This window comes from Marmota flaviventris, chromosome 8, assembly GCF_047511675.1.
Source record: "Marmota flaviventris isolate mMarFla1 chromosome 8, mMarFla1.hap1, whole genome shotgun sequence".
Lineage (NCBI taxonomy): Eukaryota > Metazoa > Chordata > Mammalia > Rodentia > Sciuridae > Marmota > Marmota flaviventris.
This window is the reverse complement of record NC_092505.1, coordinates 62,036,271-62,051,261: the sequence shown is the minus strand read 5'-3', so window position 1 is coordinate 62,051,261 and position 14,991 is coordinate 62,036,271. Positions and strand designations below refer to the sequence as shown.

General features: G+C 33.1%; 1 long non-coding RNA gene across 1 annotated transcript in view; it reads left to right on the top strand.

Annotated features, from left to right (window-relative positions):
• The first annotated feature begins 940 nt into the window (after positions 1 to 940).
• LOC139706780 (uncharacterized) overlaps positions 941 to 14,991 on the top strand; it is a 29,134-nt gene continuing 15,083 nt past the window's right edge. Inside the window, exons 1-2 of the long non-coding RNA XR_011708430.1 lie at positions 941 to 1,010; positions 14,142 to 14,202. This is a non-coding gene — a long non-coding RNA (uncharacterized lncRNA). The remainder of the gene's footprint in view (positions 1,011 to 14,141; positions 14,203 to 14,991) is intronic.

The window sequence follows — 14,991 nt, the reverse complement described above, 5'->3', positions numbered from 1 at the left end:
AGTTTGCTGGGAGCAAAAATATGTTCTTTTTCATCTGAAACCATTACTTGCATCTCACTAAATATTACTGAGCATCCCACAAGTAGCTTATCATCATATCTATTTGCAACAGCAAACTGAATCTATTAGAAAAACCTCTTCAGTCCAGTGGAGCCTAGCAGCCCAGGAAGCTTTGGGGAATAAAATATCTGACAGCAGGTGGCCTGGGCAGGCCAGCTGTGTGGCTGTACATAGGAACTGCCACTTAACAAGTTAGGGCAGCCTGTTCCCATAGCTCATGGGGAGCTGGACACAATTCTATCCCCTTTAGACACCCAGGGCTGCAGGGGAGGAAGCAGGCATTTCATCATGTCATATGCCTCCTTTTTCATGTAATTTGAGGTTATACTTGGACAGAACAGTTTCATGTGCAGGAATAAAAACGTCAGTGCCAGGAGATACTGGACCATTGACCCACAGTCCATATGTCAGTAGTCTCATTCTTTTTTCAGATGTGGTCAGTTTCCATGGTAACTGGCAGCCAAGGCTTATTAGTGCTTGTTAGTGTTTAAAAGGTGATTTATAAGCATATACATAATTGGCAGCTCGTTAACAGGTGGGGCTTCTGAACTCAGCTGCCTTTGGCAATTATCTACAGGATTCAAGAGTTGTGCTGCTGTCCTCTGCAGCTGCCTGGCTGGCTGGCTGGCTCAGAAAGCATCAACCTTGAAAACAAGGCAAAGAGGAAACCATCCATTAGTGGGGTGGGTGGAGCAGATCCTGTGACTGATGGTGGTCCTTCACCTAGTGCAGGGTCCAAGAACAGATGGGAACCAGTCTAGGTCGCACATTTTCATTTTTTTCCTTCAGGAAATGCACATTGTTTCTTGGCAAATTCATTAGGAAAGGAGCCAGACATCATATGAGTGGCTGTTTATACTGTAATAGCCCCTTGTCTAAAAGCACCTCCCTGAACCAGTAGTAGCAGAACCTGAAGGTGCATCAGAATAGATGGATCACATTATTTTCAGGTCAGTTGTGATTGTTCTCTTGCTCTCTCACTGTGTGTGTGTGTGTGTGTGTGTGTGTGTGTGTGTGTGTGAGAGGGGAGGGAGAGGAAAGGAAGTGACTTGTTTGAGGATGTGGGGAAGAATAAAGTTGAGAGAAAGAGGGAGGGAAGTTCAGTACTCCTATGAGTTAATGCCCTACCTTGCTATTGATTTTTTTTTTCCCCCTTATCATGGTGGTTGAATCCAGGAACTTACACAAACTAAGCAAATACTCTACCTGAAAACTGGTTGATCAGATTTTTTAATAACTGGAGAGAAACATGACAGCATGAAAAGATTTAAGACAGAGCTATGAATTTTTAAGGATTGCAAGAATTTTTGGTTGTGACCACAGTTTTGTCAGATTCCTATTTTGACTGGCTAGACCCAAGTTAGACAGTTCTGGCATTTATTTCTTGTTTCATTTGCTAATTATTAAAGACCTTTGACAATATCTAATATTTTTTACAGTTATTGAATTAAGAAAATGTATTCAGTGATGAATGTCATGAATTCATTACTTTCGTCTATAAGTGATACTATATTAGTTATTATTGTATTATCATTATTGTCACTTTGGCCTCAGGTACTTGAGAGGAAGAGAAAATGGGAAGTTAACTGGAAATACTGCAATGGCAATAGGAAGAAAGGGGAGAGACTTTTGAGAGAGGAACTAAGAAGAGGGAAAACCTAACAGCTAAAAAGATGTTCCAAGTGGTTTCTGTGGATTGTTTTTGTACATAATCTCAGGAACTTGTGACCAGGCAACATCATCCAGTGCTGCTTAGAGATGGCATAAAAGACAGGTGAATGTATCTGATATTCAGTTTCCTGGAGGGAGTCCAGGAAGGTGCACAGACAGTCAATGATGAAGTCTGTCTCAGAGCCAGAGGGGCTGCTTACCCCTTTGATCATTTTAACTTGCATATTGGTGTATTTTCCTGCTCATTATTGTGAGAACCTAATTTCACTCATGAAGCTCTGAGCTCACAAACAACTTGTAAGTTGTTATTCAGGTTGATTAAACATTAATCTATTTATGGAAACACCTTTTGTTTTAATAATTGTAGTAGTGTTAAATTCTACCCTCTACAAAGTTGGGGGTAATTATCTTTATTCTTTCTCTATCTTGCTAAGAGATTTTGAACACATTCTATCTTTCCAAAGAAAATACTATTTCATATAAAAATAGAAATAATGGTCATGTAATTCTTCCCATGTTATAAGCATCATTTTAAGTAGTTTAACATATAGTTCATATAGTTCTCACAAAAAGTTTATAAATCAGATGTAATTATTTCTACCTTTTTGTATTTAGGGAAACAAATGTGGAAAGCAAAATCCTGGTCAAGGATATAGCAAGGAGCAAATTAAGAATACACCTGATAACTTAATAACTTACTACAGCAGAGGATATTCTCCTGATTCCTTAAAACTACCAACAAATATATATCAAGTGATAATTCCACATCCAATTGTGATGTATAAAGCGATAAGAGAGTGCAATTTTACCCTAACAAAGAAAATAAATTCAGTGACATATAAAATCAGTTTTCCTAAACCCTTCAGAAAACAACAAAGCAAAGAAACTTTGAATAAATTATATTTTGCTGGAGAATACCTCTTGGTGAGAAGACGAACAAAGCCACTCTCCTCCTTGGCTAGTTTGGCAAGAAGAGAAAAAAAAAAAAAAATCCCATGAACAGAGCTAAAAAGAAACCAAGCAAATCTTTACCAAAATTTTAAGTCCTGTGTGTATGCTGCTGAGAAAGATTAGGATTCTGAGTTTCCCAGCTGCTGAGGAAACTTGCATTCACCTCTCTACTCTACAGAGGGCAGTTTTCCAAAGATCTTAAGGCTTGGAGAGAAGAGCTGAGAGGGAGAGATCAACTGGCAGAATACATTAGCTATTTAGGGCAATAAAACTATTTTTGGATGACATAGTACTATCGTTGACACATGTCATTATATATTTGTCAAAGCTCATAGAATGTACACCACCAAGAGGGAACTGTAATGTAAGCCATAAACTTTGAGTTATAATACATAGGCATACATGTTCATTACTTTGTAACAAGTTTATCACTGTGATGTGGTATGTCCATGGTGGGACATTGTGTGTGTTGAGGGACTTGAAAGGGGATGTATGGGAGCACTATACTTTTCATTAAATTTTGCTATGAACCTAAAACTTCTCTAAAAAAATAAAATTTGTTTAAGTGTGTGTTTATTTGTATGTGTGTCTGTATATACACACACTGTTGAAATATCTTTATTTGAAGGTGAATGTAATGAATTAAAGATATGTAATTTCTAATTTGTACTGTACTTACAAGCTACACGTTGCTCTATAAATTTAGATTGGAATTTAAATAAAAACTTAAAACCCAGTTCTTCATTTGTACCGAACAAATTTCCAGGGCTATAAGTGGCTACCATATTGAACTAAACAGATACAATATTTCCATCATTGCTGAAATTTCATTTAGAGATCCCTTTTCTAGATAGGCTACTCAAGGACAAAGGCACATTTCTAAATATTAAAATTGTCAGCTAAAATGGAATTCAAATATCTGTTATTTCTTCAAAGATGGTATTAAGGGGAAACAGAACAACAAATAACAAATGGGAAAAATATAAACCAATACAAAAAGAGAACATTTGAATCAGACTATATCAGTAATTACCATAAAGGTTAATAGATAAATATTCTATATAAATGTTAGAGATCTTAAGATATAAATTTCTGTATACTAATATGTGTGTGTGTGTGTGTGTGTGTGTGTGTGTGTGTATGGAAGAAACAAATCTATGTCATTTACAAATAACAAATTTTATATATAAATAAAAAAAGTAAATGTATGAAGAAACATACTTCTTAAACACTAAGATGAAGAAAACATACTGTTAAGATTAAGATTTGTTGGGTTAAATATGCTACTTAAAGAGTAAGATTAAGAAATTTCATATGGCTATGTTAACATCAGTAAAATTGACCTCCAGAGAAAGATCATTACTAGAGAAAAAGAGAAACGTTTCATAATTATGAAGGGATTGATTGATCAGGAAATCATAACAATTCCAAGTATGTATGCACCAGAAAAAATAGTATTGAAAAATACATGAAGCAAAACCTGACAGACTAACTGGAGTAGACAAATCCACATTTATGTTCAGATATTTTATTTAACACATTAGTAGAGAACAATGTATATGTAACATCCCACTAGTCTCTGTCCATGTGCACGGATCATTTACCCAAATGGAACATATACTAGGCCATAAAAAGCCCTCAAAAATTATTAAAATTATACAAAGAACATGTTCTGTACATATTTTTATCAAAATAGGAATTGAGAACCAAAAAGATATATAGAAAACTCTCAAATATTCAGAACTTAACAAAAAACTTTTAGCATGGGTCAGCTAAGATATCATAAAAAGAATTAGAAAATTTTATGAGAGGAATTATAGTAAAGAGTATATCAAAATTTGTAGGATTCCACTAAACCATCACCACAGGGAAGTTTATAGTTTAAATGTTTATATTGAAAAGAGGGATGGTTTAAAACAAATGATCAAATCTTCTACCTGAAGAAACTAGATAAAAAGACTAAATTAACCCCAGAGCAAATCAAAGAAATGAAATAATGAAGACTAAAGAAAAAATCAATGAGTTATAAAACAACCAATAACCAAAACATTGAAATTAATGTTATGAATAAGATTAACAAACTAGACACTATCAAGATTCATCAAGAAAAAAGAGAACACACATATTTATCAGCATGAAGAGCAATAAGGAGACATCATAGAGAGTATAGGAAATGTATGGAAAATAAACAACTTTAAGCTAAAATATTATACAAGGGAGATGAATGGACAAATTGAATAACATACTTATCTAAACTGACATAAAAAACATGACATACAAATGGCCTAGAAATTGCAAAAGATGTTAAGTTTCATAATGAAAAAAATCTGCCTATATAGGTACCCAAGCCTCAGATGGCTTAACTGAAATGTTATAAGATTTGAAGTAAGAAATTCTAATTCTATGTAAGTTCTTTTAAACATGCAATCTTTATTATGAGGTCAGAAAAACTCTAATACCAAAATCTGGCAAAGATATTACATAAAAATCGAGACCAAAAAATTACAGATGCAAAATTCTTAAAAAGAAAGAAAAACTGAGGACACGCCCACACATGCGTGCAGAATGATGGTTATGAACAGATGGATTTTATCTCAGGTAAGCAGATGTGGTTTAATGTTCTAAAAAGTCAATTGATATAATTTACCACACATCAAAATAAAAGAGAAAAACCATACAATTATCTCAATTCATGTATAAAATAACATTTGACAAAATTGTATGTATATTCTGAACTAAAACAGATTAAGTATGGAAGGAATCCTCCCCAAACTGATGAAAAAAAAATCTATAAAAAATTCTAAAGCTAACATCCCTAATTAGGAAATATTTGGACTTTTCTCCTATTCTACAAAACAAAGTGAAAATGTCCTCTCTCAACTAATATTTTCCCAGATTCTCCCTCTGTATAGAAAGGCAGGAAAATAAATAAAAAGCTAAAAAACTAATCGGAGTAATTAGAAGAGATAGTTGCAGAGAAAGTGATTATATATCCAGAATACCACATGAAATCTACAAAGAGACTGAGGTTACTATGTTAGAGTAATTTTAGGATTCAATGCCATCTCACAACAATCAAGCATACTTTTTTCTTTTTTAGTATAATCTGGGTTTTTTTACTCTTTCTTTTTTTTTTTTTTTAACTTGCTATGTTGCCCATGTTAGTCTCAAATTTGTGGGCTCCAGCATTCTTACCACCTCTGGCTCTCAAGTAGCTAGGACTAGAGGTGTATAATATCATGTCCAGCATTATCCCTCATTTCTAAAAGATAGTATTGCTAACTAGATACAGTATTCTTTGTTGGAAGTTTTCTTTTTCTCCCTCTTCAGTGCTGTGAAAATCTCATTCTACACCTATAAGTTATCTTCTGAGAAATCTAATGTGAGGTGAATTGGAACACCAATTCTTTTGTCATTTCTTTTCTCTTACTTGAGAATCTTAATTTCTCATCTTTCAGATTATATTAGAGTACATTTTGTTTAGTTAAATATAAGTGGTGGCCGTTGACCTTTCTGTACCTGGATATTTGTATCCTTCTCTAGAAGTAGGAATTTTTCTGTTATTATCTCTTTGAATTAACTTTCTATGCTTTTGGCATTATCAAGTCCTTTTTGAACCCCAATGTTCTGAATATTTGCTCTTTTCATACTATCCAAATTTCTTGTAAGCTTTCTTCTTCTTTTTATTAGAGTATTACAGTTGTACATAGTAGTTGGGTTCATTTTGACAGAATCATACATGCATGGAATTTAATATACTCCGTTTCATTTCCTGTTCCCCATCCCCCAGCTTGCTTCTTTCTTCATTCCTCTTCATTCTTTTGCCCTTTTTTTTCTTCCAAATTTGTGTTTTTTTTAAAAAAAGCCTAACTTCAAGATCATTATTTCTTTCTTTGGTTTGATCTATTTTACTACTAACGCCTTCCATTGTATTTTTTATTTTAACTTCATTTGGACGTTTCTCAACTCAAGATTTTTTTTAATTGTTTCCTTACCTCTGTTAAGTTGCTCCATTAAAATAATGAATCACTTCTCTGTTCTCTTGAAGCTCATCAAATGTCCTTAATACACCTCTTTTAAATTCTCTGTCCAAAATTTGTCCATTCTTGTGATTATATAGTCAGTTTCTGGCACCTCATTTTGACACTTAAGAAAGATCATAATTCCATGAAACTTTTGAGACTTGTGCAATACTGCAGAAGAATGAAACTGATCCCTATCTCTCATGATTTCCCAGAATCAACTCAAAATAAATCAAAGACTTGCCAGGTGTGGTGGCACACACCTGTAAACTCAGCAACTTGGGGCTGAGTCAGGAGGATTGTGAGTTCAAAGCCAGCATCAGCAATTTAGAGAGGCCCTGAGCAACTTAATGAGACCCTGTCTCAAAATAAATAAATAAATAAATAAATAAATAAATAACCTATTAAAATAAATAAATAAAAGGGGCTGGGGATTTGTCTCAGTAATTAAGTGCCCCTGAATTTAATTCCTTTTAAACCCCTCATAAAGAAAACACCAAAGAATTTTAAAAATAGATTAAAGATTTAAATATGAGACCTAAAATTACTAGAAGAAAACACGATGAAAATGATTTAGCACATTGGAATGAGTAAGGCTTTTTTTGGATAAAACCTGCAAAACACACAAAAAATAGACAAATGAGATTCAATGAACTAAAATGGCTCTGCTTAGCCAAGAAAATAATCAGAAGAATCAACACACAACCTACTGAATGGGAGAAAATATTTGCAAACTGTACATCTGACAAGGGATTAATATCCAAAATATATTTTTTAAAAACTTCCAAAATGCAATAACAAAAATAAATAAATAACATAACATAACATAACATTAAAAAGGGGGGGGGGAAATAGATCTATATAGACCTATATAGACATTTCTTAAAAGAAGACATAGAATTAGCCAGGTACATGAAAATATGTTCAATATCATTAATCATCTTAAAATGCTAATTACTACGACAATGAGATATCATTTCATGTTATTCAAAGTAACTACTATCCAAAAGACACAAAATAACAAATGCTAATGAAGATGTGGAAAAAAGGAAACTCTTAAATACTTTTGTTGAGAATATTATTACAGTCTTTATGACAAACAATATGGCAGTTTTTAGGATAACTGAAGGTAGAAATAATATATGATCCAATTATCCCACTACTGGGTATCATAGTGAAAGAAAGTGAGATCATTATGCCAAAAAGACATCTGTACTCTCACGTTCATTGCACAACTATTGGCAATAGCTAAAAAATATAAAAACCTAATATACATCAACTGATGAATTGATAAAGAAAATGTGATATATATATATATATATATATATATATATATATATATATACACACACACACACACATACATACACACACACATATATACATACATACACACATCATGGAATATCATTTAGCCATAAAAAATAATAAAATCTGGTCATTCACAACAACATTGATAGAACTAGAGATCATTATATTAATTAAAATGAGTCAGGCACAGAAAGACAAGTACTTCAAGAATTCACTCATATCGTTGACATCAAAATAAAATCACACAGAACTTGAGAATAGAATGGTAGTTACACCGAAGAGAGTTAGGGGGAGGGAAGAATGAAGAAAGATTTGTCAAAGAGCACTAAGTTATAGTTACACAGATGCAAGACATTCTAGTGGTCTATTTGCTCAGTAGAATTACTATAGAAAACAATAATGTACTGCATATTTCAAAAAGCTGGATAAAAGGAGTTTGAATGTTTTTACCATGAGGAAATGATAAATGTTTGAGGGGAGAGATATGTTTAACCTAATTTAAACATTATACAATATAAATGTGTATTGGAGTATTATTAAATATCTCATGCATATGCACAATTTTATTTATATATCATTCAAAAAAAACCAAAATTAAAATAAAACAATTGTATTTTTAGATTCTAAGACTGAAGATAGAAAAAATAGTGTACAATGTCATCAAAGACTATTAAATATATAGAAAAAGTCTATTGAAAATTCTGCAATATCTACACACTAAAAACTATAAAATACTGCTGAAAATTTTAAGATATTCAAATCAATGGAGAGTTATATCTGTGTTCATAGAGAAAATGTTTTAAAGATGTCTATTCTCCACAAATTGCCCTTTAAATTCAATATAATATCTATGGAATTGCCAGCAAACCATTTTAAAACTATTGGCAAGTTGATTTTAAAATTTGGGTGAAGATGCAAAGGATCTTGAATGGAAAAACAACAACAACAATATATATTTTTTTTAAAGTCAGAGGATTTGACCCAACTATACTATTCCCCAATGTCTATCCTAAATAATTAAAATATTACTACAGCTATACATGCAAATCCATGTTTGTAGCAGCACAATTCACAATATCAAAATTAAGGAACAAGCCTAGGTATCCACAAATGGATGAATGGATAAAGAAAAGAGGAATATATATGGAATGATGTTTTATTTGGCCATAAAGAAGAATTAAATTCTGTTAATTATAGGAAAATGGATGGAACTTAAGAGCAGTATGTCAAATGAAATAGACTAAACTCAGAAAGTCAAGAGTTGTATGTTTTCTGTCATATTGAGAAGATACAGGGGGGCGGGGAAGGAAAGAAAAAAAGTGTATGGGAGGATCTTCTGAAAATTAAAAGGGGACCAACAGTGTAAAGTAAAGTGGAAATACTGGGGAATGATAATGACCAAAAAACATTGTTGTATCATGTGAACATATGAACATATAATAAGAAATCCCACAATTATGCATAATTATAATGTACCAAAAATGTGAGTAAATTAAAATAAAAAAAAAACTAAAAGGACTTACTACTACTTAACTTTAAGACTTACTATAGTAAGTCTTACTAATTTTATAAAATTATATTAATCAAGACAATATAATAATTAGCTTAAAACTATAATATACAGTTTGATGGAACAAAACAAATTCCATAAATAGACCCACAAATATAGTGTCAATTAATCTTTGGACAAGGTACTATGTTGATTTGATAGGTGAAAGGAAATATTTTAGTGTAATAATGTAATACTTATATTCTCTGAACAACAAAAAATAATCTTTGTAACCTCGAAGTAGGCTAATTGTTTTCAACAGTGCACAAAAATTGGTAACTAAAAGAAACAGAAAGAGAAGTTGAAATTCATTAACATTTACTGCTCCTTAACAACAACTTTATTAGAAAACAAATAGCTAAGAAACATTTTGGGAAAAAGTTTTCACAGTACATAGATTTTTAAAAAAATATATACAGAATATGTGTAGAATTCCTATATGTTAAAATTAAAAGGCAAATTTCCCAGCCACGAAATGGGTAAAAGACTTAAGTCACTTATGAAGGAGAAACACAAGTAGCTAACAATGGGATGAAAATGCATTCAAAATGTCCCCCAAAAAGACATTTTATAAAAGAAGTTTACATCAATCTTTAACAGTCATAATCACCCCAAAGGGTAAGTATGATAAAGTTCATCAAAAGGAGGAATAAGCAAAATGTGCCATACTGGTTCAAAAATAGCGACTGTGTAATATATAGAGGGAACTACTGATGTAAGCAACAACAGGAATAAATTTCAGAAGACATTATGAATGTCTCAAAAACATTAGGACTGAAACAAACAGCCAACAACAAAAAAATCTATTCACTCACTTATTTTATTTATACAATTTCCAAGAATAGGCAAACATAAACTGTAGTGATATATTTCAGAAAGTGGTCACTTGGTGGGCATAATGAAGGGGAGACTGACCATAAAGGGGCAGGAGGGGGTTTTCTGGAGTAATGTAAATGACAGCATTAAGAAAAAGAACAGGCATGCCACAGACTGGGAAAACTTTTTCATAAAACATATGTCTGGCAAAGGACTCATATACAGAATATTTGTATTCTGTACATGGTTACACATATATAAAATTCCTGAAATTCAACAAACTGAATATTTAAGATCTGTGCATGGTATTGTATATAAATTATACCTCAATTAAAACACAGTGCACATGCTAGCACACGTGCACGCGTGCACACACACAGAGAGAACCTACCAAATGCCAAATTTCTGTAAGCGCATACGGACAGGTAGTGATGAACAAGATTTGCTCTTGTAAATTTAGAATATCCAATAAATGAACTTTTCTAGGCTCTCAAAGGTGTTAGACCACAATGTGTTCTCTTTGTCATTAACATAATCAACTATCTTTATTTTCAATATGTAATATAATGAAAATATGCTACATAAAGTATCAGAAATCCTGAGTTTTTCACATTTATGTCCTTGAACTAGGGTTACATATTTACATATTTCTCCTCATTATGTTTATCTGCAAAACAAAGATTATTAGTCCAAGAATAGCCTTTTAAGTCCCATCGCTTGTTGAGTTTTTATTCTCCTATTCACTAGTGATAAAAAAAAAAAAAATCTATTCACTATGAATCTATAAGCTTGGGGAGTAAACAGCCCTGACTCCTCGGGCTAACATGAACTGACATCACTCAATATTCTCTGCTGCTCCCACTGACCCATTTCCTCTGAGCTAAGTCAGAGTTGGACAAGAACACAGGATTTTGAAAACATCTGAGGTCTGACCACTCTTACCTTTATTGAAATATAATCATCATTGTTGTGGTTTTTTTTTTTTTTCAATTTCTATGTTAATTTTGAGACAAAATGACCAACCCAGAACTCAAATGTTCAAATGAAAAAGCTCTAGAAAGATCTTGGTAGTTTCCTAAGTGTTTCAAGTTTTTGTTTTTTAAGTGAATTAGTTAAGAATCAGAGATGGGAAGGGAATTTGAAATCAGTAAGCCCATAAAACATTCTCTCTTGTAAACATTTAGAGAACATGCAAGAGTAAATTGCTCTTTTATGAGGTCTGTGGAGAAACATAATACATACCTTGCTTTGTTGTGATTTTCAGATTTGTCTTTTTCCCAAATTGTTTAAACACTTTTTGGTTAGAGAAAATAAACCCAAACTCAATATAGCAAACCTTGACCCAAAGACCCCTTCTTACACCCCAGGCTGTTCATTCTTTTGGAATCTGTCACCCTTTTTTCATACCCTTCCTTCATATCCATTCAATGTCTTTCCTTTCTTTCTACGGAGCATTCAGTTCACTTTGTCAATCCTTTACTCTATCAGCATATACCCATAGCTCTTGTGCTTCATTCTTAACTTTCCTCTTTCTGATATCATTAATTCCTTCATAGACTTATTCACCAAAATCTTATTGAAGCATTAATAGTGTGCCAGAAGTTGCCAAGGGGCCAAAGATACAGGGGGCCAGATGTTGGCGAGGTGCCAGAGACAGTGATAAAGAATTTTCCTGTCCCTGCAGCTCTTAGCTTAAGAGTCCATAAAAAGGGAGAAATGCAAGTGTGATGGTTCTTGAGTAAGTTCTTTTGCAGCCTTTACATTCAACATGGGAATGTGTCCTCAGATTTGCTTTTCAGTGGCCTTTAGATTCAAAGGTTTCTCTCAAGGCTGCCAACGACCACTACAATCTTCTGATTGATGTAATATTTCGGGCTTTAAATGTTCCTCAGCATTCTCAAAAAATACCTCTTCAGGATCTCTTTGCCAAACTAGCAAAAGAACTTGTGGTAAGAAATGAGGGAATTTTGCCTTTAATTTTCATACCATGTGTTAACCGATCAATGATTTATCCATTCATTCATTCACTTGTGAATAAATATTTAGAGCTAGCTCTGAACAGGGAGTGGAATGGATGAAGAACAGCCTAGTCCTTTCCTTGAAGGAGCTCAGATTCAAAAACACTATCATAGACTGTTTCACCACAACAAGCAAAACTGCTTTTGCCCTTCAAAAGTTAATTCCCCACTCAGTTTAGATTTTTTAAAGACAGATACAACAGATTAAAAAAAATTAACAAATACGTTTTTTCGTGGTGAGATATCCTACTATATAATACTTGGTGTGCACATGAGTGTATGAATGCATTTTGGCATTGACTGATTCTGGATTTCTCCATGTTTTCTTCTTCTCTTTTAAAATGGAAAAGTTTTAAAGGACTGCTGAAAACCTCATCTGTATTCTGTAAGAACAGTTCATTCACTAAAGCATTTTAAACTTTAAGCCATTCCCTTGCATCTTGGGAGATATACAGCATGATGTACTTATTTGGTAACCAAAAAAAGTGATCACTTATTTACTTTTTGATAATTTAAAATAATCTTTAATCTTTTATTATCAATGGGATTTATAAAAATTTAAAACCATAATAATTCCAGCAGGTTTTCCATAAAGCCCCTTAGTGTCTCATTGTGCATTCCTCTGAGATTTCTGCTCTGTGCTGGCCTGTGGAGAATCTCTCTGCCCTTCATCACTGTTCCATGGTGTCCTTATCTACTTATGCTATGCAGTCATTTTCCCTAATCCTCTTCATACATCCATTATTTTTCAGTGTTATTAGTCTGGTTTCTTTTGACACAAAGTCTTAAAAGCCACTACCTATTTCTGTCTGTGTTGCCAACTTTTCATGTCCCTGTCATGGTGACACCTTAAATCTCTGACAGCAAATGTCAAAATCTCCCAAAGTGCATTATAGACCAACTTCAACCAAACTTAATAAAGAACAGGGTAACTCTAAATAAAACAATTGTTATTGGTTGGATAAATGGCAATTTATCCTGAATCCTAGATACTAGTTATCTCAAGAAATAGATGACTTTGTATATATCACGTTCACAAGTTAGTTAGTTTGATCTACTGGTGATGGTAAATAGGCTGAGTATGTTCTGAAAGTTTAAGTATTTTCCATAGTTTTATAGCAAATGATGGAACTGAGATATAAAGCATATATTTTATATATTTTTTTCTATAAACAAGAAAAGGTTAGAATTTAAAAAGTAGTTAAACATCTATTTAATCTTCATTCTCTGCCAATTACCTACAAACGTTTGACTTCTACTTTCTAATATTGGTATACTTACTCTGGAGGCAAAGTTATAATTTTCTTCTTTATTTTTCATTCGCTTGACATTTTAAAATATTCTCTCTATCCTTTTTAATTACTAGTAAATATTGAATGAACTTTCTTTTGGAATGGGATTACAGCACATTTGTACAACTTAGTTACAAACTTCAAAACAATCTTTTAAAATACTTCCTGAACCTTGGTTCAAAAATTGGTATTTCTCTTCTTAACCTTTAAATTTTTTCTAATTCATAAAATTGTAAAAGGACAAAATGATTCTTGAACAGAGTCCTGGAGACATATGCCAAAACTAAAAATATCTCATTGATGTAACAGTCCAGATTTGTAGACACCATGAAATCTTAATACTATTATGACTGCCCTGTCCTGAGTTATGTGGGTAAAGTAATGTGTTTGTAGAATTACATGGTAACTCAAAGTGACACTGATAAGCTATATTTTTGTATTTTTGTTCCAGATGCCAGAAGAGAACACCTAATCCATCTGATTTGACCAAAAATACTGATTTAATGATATTTGTAAGTATTTGATAATATTTTCCTTGGCTCCAGCTCTACTTTCAGCCATACTTAATCTTATATGAGCAGACTGTACCTGTGTGTAAACAAACCTAGCCAAAGTGCTCAAGGTGACAAGATCATCCTTAGAACACAAAACAGAAAGAAGTTGAATTTTACAAAGTACTCCTTTCCCAGGAACAGACTACAAATTCCCCTTCTGGTCCCTGCTGGTTCTTAATCTGTGAAGCAATAAGGTCGATAACAGCTATCAGACGTGACTTACTCTAGGATCTATTTTAACTGTTTTCATCTCCCAAATTTCTGTTATGATGCAGAGGTTACCAGATGTCACATAAAGTCACAAAGGCATTCAGATGTTTGATTCAGCATTTCCTAAGTAAATCAGAGAATACCATAAATAGAGCACTGGGTAAACAATGGGGCAATGTTGTGGGTTAAAATATGTCCCTTCCAATTTCAAATGATGAAGATCTACATTGGATGGGACTTTATTTGTGATAGGATCATTACAGATACAATTAGTTAAATTAGGGTGAGTCCTGACTCAAAGTGACTGATATTCTTAGAGAAATGGGGAATTGGCACAGGTGACTTCTTATAAAGATGTACACCATGGTCAAGGGGATGCTTCTACAAGCCAACGAATGCCAGTTTGCCCCAAAATGACCAGACGCTAGAGGAGAGTCAGAGAACAGACTCTTCAGCACAACCCTGTCAGTACATGGATTTCAGACGTCAAACCTCCGGAAGTGTACAAGACATTGCTATTTTTCAAAGCATGCACAC